Source organism: Neophocaena asiaeorientalis, unplaced genomic scaffold, assembly GCF_003031525.2.
Source record: "Neophocaena asiaeorientalis asiaeorientalis breed wild unplaced genomic scaffold, Neophocaena_asiaeorientalis_V1.1 scaffold197, whole genome shotgun sequence".
Classification (NCBI taxonomy): domain Eukaryota; kingdom Metazoa; phylum Chordata; class Mammalia; order Artiodactyla; family Phocoenidae; genus Neophocaena; species Neophocaena asiaeorientalis.
Genome location: NW_020174703.1, coordinates 6,952,449 through 6,964,515, shown reverse-complemented (window position 1 = coordinate 6,964,515; position 12,067 = coordinate 6,952,449). Strand labels below are relative to the sequence as shown.

Here is a 12,067-nt window from a genome sequence, read left to right as displayed (position 1 = left end):
ATTTGTTGAACTGTACACTTGAAATATATGTATTTTATTATATGTAAATTATACCTCACAAGGTTGACTTTTAAAAGAATATTTGCATAACTCTTTAAATTAGGAGGCTTATTTTCATCATCATCCTGTAATGAGTCATTTAACAATAAATTTTATAAGGAACAAGTTCTTTTTGAATCATACACAAGCACCCCAAATGAATGTCTAACCATTCATTTTTGTTAAAGGTGTGTGGCTGGAGAAACGGAAGCCCGTAAAACTAAGGAAGCTCCTGCCCATCATCTCTGATTCTAAGCTGCAGAAGAAACTGTAACCTCAGTACTCATCTTTCTAAGCACCCTCAGTAACTATTTGTTGACCGATTCCGAAAGTGAGTGTCTGGATTTATTTTATAAACAAGTTCCACCATCTGAAATCTTGGCTGCTGCAGAGTTTAGGGGAACATTTCCTACAAAATCTGCGCCAGTCTCATAACAGAGGTAAATAGTCAGAGTCTGCATAGTGAACCAGTTCTACTGCTGGTCAGATAGGCTGTCCTAGTCACCCTCCTCAAGGACCCTCTTATAGGACCCTCTTATAGAATTTTTTGCACAAGGACCTTCTTATACACTTTTTTGAAAACATAGGCAATAGGGAAGCTGGACTTTCCTTTTCTTGAAATTTTCCTATTTGTAGTGGGAAATTGAGGGACAAGAGAGAGGTGTCATAAACTAAGGGCACTGCTAGCCTGTGCAGTGACCATGTGTGTTAAGACGAGTGCCTCAGTTTACTGGAAAACCTCTCTTACTGATTTGGAGCCTTAATAAAAATAGCAGGATGCTCACTTCAGCAGCACATATACTAAAGTTGGAACAATACGGAGAAGATTCGCATGGCCCCCACACCAGGATGACGCACAAATACATGTAGTGTTCCATAGTTTTATATATGAAGGCTAAAAAAACCCCAGACTCATAGAAAAAGAGAACAGGTTTGTGTTTACCAGAGGCAAAGTGGTGGGAGGTAAGAGAATTGGGTGAAGTTGGTCAAAAATTACAAACTTCCAGTTACAAGATAATTAAGTACTAAGGATGCAATGTACGACACGATGACTATAGTTAACACTGCTGTGTGATATATTTTAAAGCTGCTAAGAGCGTAGATCTCAAAAGTTCTTATCTCAAGGGAAATCAAAAATTTTTTATCACTATATGAGGTGATGGATGTTAACTAATCTTACTGTGATAATCATTTCCCAATATACGTACGTCTTAGTCAGTATACTGTACACGTTAAACTTATATAGTGCTGTATACCAATTATACCCCAATAAAACTAAAACCAAAAAAGAAAGAATAGCAGGAAATGTGTAAAATTTCACTACAAGCTCAAACCCTGTGTTACCTACTGTATTAGTTTTCTATTGCTGCGTAACAAATTACCACAAACTTAGAAGCTTATACCACCCCCCATTTATTATCTCACAGGTCAGACGTCTGGGTGGGCTTGGCTGTGTTCTCTGCATGGAGTATCACAAAGACAAATTCAAGTGTCGACTGGGATGAGCTCTTATCTGAGGCTCTGGGGAAGAGCTGCTTCCAAGCTTATTCAGGTTGTTGGCAGAATTCATGTCCTTGGGCATGCAGAACTGAGATCCCGTTTTATTTCTGGCTATCTAGAAACTATCTGGATTTCTTGGCTTATGGGCGCCTTCCTCCATCTTCAAAGCCAATAATTGTGGGTTGAATCCTTCTTAGACTTAGAATCTCTCTGACTCCCTCGTCTATAACCAGCCAAAGAAAACTCCCTGCTTTTATAGGGCTCATGTGATTAGATCAGGTGCACCTGGATAGTCTCCTTAGCTTAAGGTCAACTGACTAGCAATCTTAATTACAACTGAAAAATTACTTTTGCCATGTAACATAATATAATCACAGGAGTAACATCAAGGGCAGAGGTCATGGGCATCTAGAATTCTGTCTACCATACTGATGCTTCATCTGTCCAGCACCACTGACCTTCATTGTTTCCCTAGTGATACTATTCACCCAAACATTGTAAAGTTGTCTTTAAAAACAAATGCTGCTAGTCAGTGATTCCGAGTTCACTTTCCAGGTTACAGTAATTAAGACTGGGATACCATAAAAATATCATATTTAAAGTTATAGGAACTGAGTTTAAATTCCAAGAGTTCAGAGAAGAGAGAAGTCAGTATGAACTGGGGAAAACTTCATAAAGGAAGTGGCAGCCAAGCAGAGCTTTCAAGAATGCACATAATTTGGGGAGGCCAGAGCATGACTAGAGACAGGAATAAAAAGTGCATCTATTGAGCAGTGAGGAGACCCACCTGATAGCTTGTTGAGGAATAACGGAAGATAAGGTTAAACAGCTGAGGGAAGCTAAAGTAAGATGGCTTTGTGAACCAGGACAAGTGTGTGCACTTGATTCAACGAGAAATACTGAGCCTTTGAAAACCCTTTTAGGTTTCTGTAGGAGTGTGCTAAATGGTTGGAAATTTTTGGATTGGAGAGAAAAATGAGATTACAGAAAGAATAATTAGAAAGCTATGGGGGACACAAATTTCTTACCTATTAGAGACACACACTGACATTCTATGATGAGTGGGTTGGGCTTTAACATATTCCAGAAAGAAAATAAGGGGGAAGAATGGCAAGATGTTTATAATTGTTGAAGCTTTATGCCAGGTACATGAGCATTCAGTATAATATTCTCTCTACTTTTGAATATGTTTGAATTTTTCCATAATAAAATGGGGTTTTTTTAAAGCCAATTGTAGTAATCTGGGAAAACCTAGACTTGGGTGGTGACAGGAAATATAGAAAGAAAAAAAAAGACCGACTAATTCAGCATACATTTGACCTTGATAACAGATTTGATATAACAACTTCAGCTGAGGGAAGAAACAAAACTGACTGATTTCTATAGCCTTGGAAACAGAATAATGTCATAAAAGAGAACCTGTCAACTGTCTATAAATTCCTGAACTTTAAACAATGTACCTCATTGGACTGTATGATTGGAATGTGTATGGAAATTAATAAACTATGTAAGTTAAATTTCTGTCTATGGATCTCTTACTCTGTCTAGTGCACCACATGAAAAAACTGGACAGATTTTCATCAAATTTAGAGGGTCTGTTTGGAAAAATCTACCTAATATAGCCCCATTTGCTCTATACAAAAAATCATTTTGTGGGACCCTAGGTGTGTCTCATTCATTTATTTTTATTCTTAAGGTAATATAGTATATTATTTTTCAATTTTCTACAAGTTGAGTCCAGGAATTTACCTTTTTAAAAAGTTTTCCAGGGCTTCCCTGCTGGCTCAGTGGTTGCGAGTCCGCCTGCCAATTCAGGTGACATGGGTTCGTGCCCCGGTCCGGGAAGATCCCACATGCCGCGAAGAAGCTGGGCCCGTGAGCCATGGTCGCTGAGCCTGCACGTCCGGAGCCTGTGCTCCGCAACGGGAGAGGCCACAACAGTGAGAGGCCCGCGTACCACAAAAAAAAAAAAAAAAAAAAATAGTTTTCCAAGGAATTCTCTGGTGGTCCAGTGGCTAAGACTCTGCACTCCCAATGCAGGGGGCCTGGGTTTGATCCCTGGTCAGGGAACTAGATCCCACATGCCACAACTAAGAGTTCTCATGCCACAACTAAAGATCCCACATGGCACAACAAAGATCCCATATGCAGCAACAAAGATCCCGCATGCTGCGACTAAGACCTGGCATAGTCAAATTAATTAATTAATTAATTTTAAAAATAAATAAATAAATAATAAAAATTTTCCAGGAACCTGGAAAGATTTGAGTAGAAGCACCCAAAAGGTTCAAATCCTTGCTTGTTTTCCCAAGTGATATATTTTAAATTTTTTTAGATAGACATAAGAAGTTACACCAGACAAAATTGCTATCCTGAAGATTAATAATTCTCATTTCCATATATGCAAGAGCCTAACAAGGATAATTTTTTGACAATTTTAAAGTAATTCTGGAAGGAATACTTCTTAGGAGCAGAAAGGGAGAGAGAGACTTTTTAAAAAATGAATGAAAGTGATATCTAATGTAAAAAATATTTTGAGCCGATTTGGAAAGAGAGCCAATTTGGAAAGAGACAGGTCTCTTGGGGAGGATCCCACTGAGATGACTGCCCAAACTAAAGAAACTTAAGTCCACAGAGAGAGGAGCAGTTCACTTGCAGAGCGGTGAGTCCCCAGAGACTTCCAGGAAAGCCAGTCAGGAGGGACTCCACACTCTCATACAAGTACTTGAAACTAAAATCCTGCCTGAGAGATATTGGCTGCAAATACAGAGAGAAGGACATGTGAATTAAGATACCATGAACTGAGAAAATAAATAGCAATTTCAAGCTTAAGCCCCAAATCAATTAAGCTAAGGAATCTAGTAGTATTTCACAGTCTGAAATGTGTCCCTATTGTCAAGCCCAAAGATACTAAGCTGTTGCAAAAGGAAGTACATGCTGGATCTAATTACCACATCCACAGAACTACTGAAATCTTTATTCAGATTAATAGGCAGAATCCTTTTCACTTAGAAAAGTAATATCTAGGCCTAAAAAAGTATATTTTAATGGAACTTGGCAAAATGGATCAATATGTATTGTCTGAAACCGTGGATTTCCTTGATACTTTTCACTTCCAAGCTTCTGCAGTTTCCAGTAAGTGCTTACACTGGTGTTATCATTACAAGGTCAGATGGTCTAAAATGCAGGCATTTCATCTGTGATCATGTTGCTTCCCACATGGGCAACTCTAGATAGTGTGATCCAAGGTGAAGAGTAGCAGGTTTATTCATATGTGTGCCAGAGAGTAAAATGACTAATGATCATCAAAGATTTGTTATAAGTTTCAAACAATTAAAGCTCTTTAAATCATTATGGTAATTTTTAAAATTTTATCTGAATAATTATTTTATTGTTTCTATTAAAGTTTATCAATGGTAAATGAGTCTCCTGGTCAATGCCAGGTGTTACAGGTGATAAATGAAATGGAGATGACATATCATACATTAAATCAAAAATTATGTATAAGAGATGCTCATAGATTCTGAAGACAGACTACAGGATTGCTCAAAAAGAAGTAGTCATCTTAATCACTTTGAGAGAAATAATAGTAGCAGAAATGATGATAAAGGCTCTTTCCCTAGGGGTTAAATGGTACCCCCCCCAAAAAAAGATATAGTCATGTCCTAATCCTCAGAACCTGTCAATGTGATCTCAGTTGGAAAAAGGGTCTTAGCACATGTAATTAAGAATCTCAAAATGAGGTCATCGTGGATTATCTAGGTGGGCCCTAAGTCCAATGACAAGTGTCCTTATAAGAGACACAACAGTGGAGGGACTTCCCCGGTGGTCCAGTGGTTAAGACTCAGGGCTTCCACTGCCAGGGCGCAGGTTCCATTCCACATGCTGCACAATGCAGACTAAAAGAGAAAAGAAGAGAGACACAGTGGAAAAAACAGGGAGAGGAGGAGAAGGCCATATGAAAATGGAGACAGAGATTGGAGTTATAATACTACAAGCCAAGGGATGCCTGGGGCTGCCAGAAACTGAAAGAGGCAAAGAAGGATTCTCCCCTATAGCATTTGGAGACAGCACGGTTCTGACACACCTTGATTTCAGATGGCTGGCCTCCAGAACTGTTAAGAGAATAAATTTCTCTGTTTTAGGCCACCAAGTTTGTGGTAATTTGCTACATAGTCCTAGGACACTAGGACTAAAACCTGTGGATTAAAAGCCTGATGACCTTAGAAAAGTGTTTTCTGAGAGAAAAAAAAAAAAAACAGCTTAGGTGACTCATGATCTCTCCTTCACAGCTAGTTTCTATAACACAGGATCAAACATGTCTGGCACGTAGCAGGCATTCATCAGTTTGCCGCCTCATCCCCATGGGCATTTCAGCAACCCGTTCTGTTACCACCATACAGCTACCGCCCAGCCGCAGGTACTCTCCAAAGTCTGCATTTCCTAATTAATTTAGACTAAACTGCACTAGAATCATCTTCACATGTACCTGTTGGAAGCCCTAAAAACCCTGGAGATTCTGATTCAGGGCATCTGGGGTGGAGCCAAGGCATTTGCACAATTAACAAGCTTCACAAAAGCTTGGACTAGCTGTCTAGCTACTCTACCCCAAAATCTTCTTGGGCTGATAGGCAAAGGGAATAGTGTGATGGAGGAAGCAGGGGGCAAGGGGTTGGAGGAAAAAGGACACACATAGGAAAGCTAGACACACTGAGAGAAATCTCCACTTAGTCCTGGAAATGTGCCACCCATGCAATGTTTCTGAGTCTGCAAAAGTAGAGTGAGGGGACTGAGAAGATAAAGTGAAACCAGACTTGGTGTATAGCTGAAGATAAGTCTTCTGGGATTAAATCATAAACTCCATGTGAATGATAAAGTGTTTATACATTGAGGTATAAAATATACTGTGAAAATATAAATTAAAAAGGAAGTCATGAAATTAAATTCAATTTAAGAAATGTTTACTGAACATCTCCTATGTGTCAGATACTGTGCTAGGTGCGGAGCCTCTGATGAATAAGACGGCCATTCGCCTCCTCTCAAGGACAAGTCCAGGGCACTAGCAGGAAAACCAAAAACCCAGTAGTCTGGTTCTAACTAATGTAAAGCCTTGTACCCAGGCCTGATCTCAGAGAGACAAACGAGAACTTAGTCATTGAAGTTGATTTCTTCATGGAGTCGTGTTCAATACAGAACTGATGTTAGAAAATGAAAGTCGGTGGTACTGAGTTTAAGAAGTTGACATTTACTAAAGGTTAGAGGAATTTGAGGAAATTCTCCACTCCTGATTAAGTAAGAATATAGAAAGGATATTAAATGCGACTGATTTGATTAACAAATAGAGCTGAAGATCTGGTTTCTGACACTTGAGGGAATTCCTTAGTGAAACACCAAACTACATTATTAGAATTAACCCTTTGCACAGAAGGACTACCTGATTTTTTTTTAAAAAGAGTGCCAGCTATGCCACTTTTCATTAACATATCATTGATATCATTCTTATATGGCTGAGTTAAATTAGAACCATGATAGTCATTAACTCATTAGTACTTTATAGTATATCTCTGGCTTGAAACACCACTTCCCCCAAAACCAATGATCCCAACCAGGATTGGCATACATTCATTCACTCATTTAACCAGTATTTTATAAGTTCCTACTCTATGCTAGGCACTCTGCTAGGCACTGATGTTGCAGCAATGAGCTTGTAGTCTTGGCTTCTATGAGGGTCATTTTTTTTTCTTTTTTTTAATAAATGTATTTATTTTATTTATTTACTTTTGGCTATGGAGTCGTGTTCAATACAGAACTGATGTTAGAAAATGAAAGTCGGTGGTACTGAGTTTAAGAAGTTGACATTTACTAAAGGTTAGAGGAATTTGAGGAAATTCTCCACTCCTGATTAAGTAAGAATATAGAAAGGATATTAAATGCGACTGATTTGATTAACAAATAGAGCTGAAGATCTGGTTTCTGACACTTGAGGGAATTCCTTAGTGAAACACCAAACTACATTATTAGAATTAACCCTTTGCACAGAAGGACTACCTGATTTTTTTTTAAAAAGAGTGCCAGCTATGCCACTTTTCATTAACATATCATTGATATCATTCTTATATGGCTGAGTTAAATTAGAACCATGATAGTCATTAACTCATTAGTACTTTATAGTATATCTCTGGCTTGAAACACCACTTCCCCCAAAACCAATGATCCCAACCAGGATTGGCATACATTCATTCACTCATTTAACCAGTATTTTATAAGTTCCTACTCTATGCTAGGCACTCTGCTAGGCACTGATGTTGCAGCAATGAGCTTGTAGTCTTGGCTTCTATGAGGGTCATTTTTTTTTCTTTTTTTTAATAAATGTATTTATTTTATTTATTTACTTTTGGCTGCTTTGGTTCTTTGTTGCTGTGCACGGCTTTCTCTAGTTGTGGTGAACGGGGGCTACTCTTCAATGCGGTGCACAGGCTTCTCATTGTGGTGGCTTCTCTTGTTGCGGAGCACAGTCTCTAGGTGCGCAGCTTCAGTAGTTGTGGCACGCGGGCTCAGTAGTTGTGGCTCGTGGGCTCTAGAGCGCAGGCTCAGTAGTTGTGGCACATGGGCTTAGTTACTCCGTGGCATGTGGGATCTTCCCAGACCAGGGCTCGAACCTGTATCCCCTGCATTGGCAAGTGGGTTCTCAACCACTGCACCACCAGGGAAGCCCTATGGGGGTCATTCTTTAAGGAACATTCCATCAAGAACCACCCTCTATACCCACACAGCAGATATTCGCTAATCAATTACAGTACCCTCTCCTGCCAAACCCCTAGACTCCCTGAAGATCTTTCTCAACGTGCTACTCATGAGAGTATTACCAGTTAGAGGTAGAACACAAGATGAAACTTACTGGCCGTCCAAATGCTAACCAAGCTACAATGAATCACTTGTGGTTTCTCCCAGAATACTATTGCCTTGGTTCATGTTGTTTCCTGTTTCATTCACCTCCCTCTCTGCTTGTATGAATATTCAAATTGACTCTTCTGAAGATACAGCTCAAATGCTCTACCTTGAAGTCTCCCTAGTGCTCCCCTTTCAGATATAGTCTTCCTGTTTAGAGTCTTTATATTTCTTCCTCTTTTTTTCTAATATAGTACATGCCATGTCTCCCACATATGCATCTTAAGGATGAGAAATATGCCTTTTATGTCTTCGAATACCTCATACTATCTATCAGACAGCTTTGCATGCACATACACACACACACACACACACACAATCACATACTTGCTAAGCACTGGTTCAGTTAATTAATTATGAGAGAATTTGAGATTAAGAGAGAACATGTAAGCTCACTTGGGAAAAAGCTCACAGTATATCTATGTTCAATGAAGGTATATCATTTCCACTGTTCTGGTAATCAGGTTGCATTTGCAATACAAACTGCTCTTGAGATTTCATTTATATGAGAGAAGAAAAATTATACTTGATGTACAGACATACAACTACAGTACATTCTTTTTTTTTTACTAAATTTATTTATTTTATTTATTTATTTTTGGCTGCACTGGGTCTCCGTTGCTGCATACGGGCTTTCTCTAGTTGCGGCAAGCAGGGGCTACTCTTTGTTGTGGTGCGCGGGCTTCTCACTGTGGTGGCTTCTCTTGTTGCGGAGCACAGGCTCTAGGCGTGCAGGCTTCAGTAGTTGTGGCGCACAGACTTAGTTGCTCCGCAGCACATGGGATCCTCGCGGACCAGGGCTCGAACCCATGTCCCCTGCACTGGCAGGCCGATTCTTAACCACTGTGCCACCAGGGAAGCCCTACAGTACATTCTCAACCTGTGAGTCATGGGCCCCTGGTGGTTGTGAAACCCCTGATATCGTAAACAGCATTTGTGCGTATACGCACACCAGATTCTCAAAAGAGTTTACAGGAACTAGAATACATGTGCAGTGATTGACTGATGTTGACAGATGTTGATGTGTTTATTCTCACTTGTCAAAATGACATGTTGGGAAATGGAGGGACCCCATTTACTGCTCTTCCCAGGTTTACATCTCTTGGAATGATCCTGGTAATCTCTAAATCGTTTTTTCTAAGTTCACTGCTCCCACAAAATAAAGTATGAAAAATACAGTCATAAACATAAAGACATCTTTTTTAGCACATAAACTTCTATAGATCAACAATAGCTTTTAAACTTCCATGATATTTTCAGAACCTAGTAAATCTCTACTAAAGAACTTGGCAAAGAGTTTTTTCATGTTAAATCTTATATAACTTCAGGAAACTCATTCTCAAAAAAACCCAAATTAATATATATTGGCTAATTTAAAGGATTTAGATTAGTAATTAATAGCACTTTTCAACCTTGCAAAACATAAATAAGGGACTAGGAAAAGAAAATGCATATCCTTAAGAAGAATAGTATTACTGAATTAATGTTTATTTAAAGCCATGCATGAGTTTTTCCATGAGTGTGAATGGACAGTTTCACATCACAGCCATACTTTCAGATACCAAATAACTATAACTAACTTTTGTCCACAAGACATACTGGGTCAAACAATGTGATCGGTCGAAAGGTTATCTTTTTTTCAAAGGATTTAAGCACTTAGCTACAAAGATGATTAGTCAGTAAATTGCTTATGAGACTTCTCATTTAAAAGAAAAAAAGGAAAGTTGAGGAAGATGGCAGAAGAGTAAGACGCGGAGACCAACTTCCTCCCCACAGATACACCAGAAATACATCTACACGTGGAACAACTCCTACAGAACACCTACTGAGGGCTGGCAGAAGACCTCAGACCTCCCAAAGGCAAGAAACATCCCCCCACCCCACGCACCTGGGTAGGGCAAAAGAAAAAAGAAAAAGCAGAGACAAAAGAATAGCGACGGGACCTGCACCAGAGGGAGGGAGCTGTGAAGGAGGAAAGGTTTCCACACACTAGAAGCCCCTTCGCGGGCAGAGACTGCGGGTGGCTGAAGGGGGAAGCTTCAGAGCCACGGAGGAGAGCGCAGCAACAGGGGTGCGGGGGTCAAAGCGGAGAGATTCCCACACAGAGGATCGGTGCTGCCAGCACTCACCAGCCCGAGAGGCTTGTCTGCTCACCCCCCGGGGCGGGCGAGGTTGGGAGCTGAGGCTCGGGCTTTGGTCGGAGCACAGGGAGAGGACGGGTTGGCGGCGTGAACACAGCCTGAAGGGGTTAGTGCACTACAGCTAGCCGGGAGGGAGTCCGGGGAAAAGGTCTGGAGCTGCCGAAGAGGCAAGAGACTTTCTCCTGCCTCTGCTTCCTGGTGCACGAGGTGGTCCCGTGATCCAGGGACAACTTCCCCCGGAGAACACACGGTGTGCCTCAGCCTGGTGCAATTTCACGCCGGCCTCTGCCGCCACAGGCTCGCCACGCAACCGTGCCCCTCCCTACCCCCGGCCTGAGTAAGCCAGAGCCCCTGAGTCAGCTGCTCGTGTCTGTATAGCTTTGCTTTCACCATTTGTCCTAGGGTTCTATCCGTCCGATTTGTTTTTGTTCTTTTTTTTACTTTTAAAAAAAATTATTTTCTTAATAATTATTTTTTATTTAAATAACTATTTTATTTTATCTTTATTTTATCCTCTTTATTTCTTTCCTTCTATATTTTTTCCCTTTTATTCTGAGCCGTGTGGATGAAAGGCTCTTGGTGCTCCAGCCAGGAGTCAGTGCTCTGCCTCTGAGGTGGGAGAGCCAACTTCAGGACACTGGTCCACAAAAGACCTCCCCACTCCACATAATATCAAACAGTGAAAATCTCCCAGAGATTTCCATCTCAACACCAGCACCCAGCTTCAATCAACAACCAGCAAGCTATAGTGCTGGACACCCTATGCCAAACTAGCAAGACAGGAACGCAACCCACCCATTAGCAGAGAGGCTGACTAAAATCATAAAAAGGCCACAGACACCCCAAAACACATCACCAGACATGGACCTACCTTACAATTGTAAATATTTATGCACCCAACATAGGAGCACCTCAATACATAAGGCAAATGCTAAGCGTCATAAAAAGGGAAATCGACAGTAACACAATCATAGTACGTGACTTCAACACCCCACTTTCACCAATGGAAAGATCATCCAAAATGAAAATAAAGAAGTAAACACAAGCTTTAAATGATACATTAAACATTATGGACTTAATTGATATTTATAGGACATTCCATCCAAAAATAACAGAATACACTTTCTTCTCAAGTGCTAATGGAACATTCTCCAGGACGTATCCTATCTTGGCTCACAAATCAAGCCTTGGTAAATTTAATAACTGACACTGCAGAAATACAAAAGAACATCAGAGATTACTACAAGCAACTCTATGCCAAAAAAATGGACAACCTGGAAGAAATGGACAAATTCTTAGAAATGCACAACCTGCTGAGACTGAATGAGGAAGAAATAGAATATATGAACCGACCAATCACAAGCACTGAAATTGAAACTGTGATTAAAAATCTTCCAACAAACAAAAGCCCAGGACCAGATGGCTTCACAGGTGAATTC

At 40.3% G+C, this 12,067-nt stretch overlaps 1 non-coding gene across 1 annotated transcript; it reads left to right on the top strand.

Moving 5' to 3' along the window:
- Positions 1-816: 816 nt before the first annotated feature.
- Positions 817-923, top strand: LOC112409294 (U6 spliceosomal RNA). The gene has a single exon (XR_003005136.1). It is a non-coding gene; the product is annotated as a U6 spliceosomal RNA (small nuclear RNA).
- The last annotated feature ends 11,144 nt before the right edge of the window (positions 924-12,067 follow it).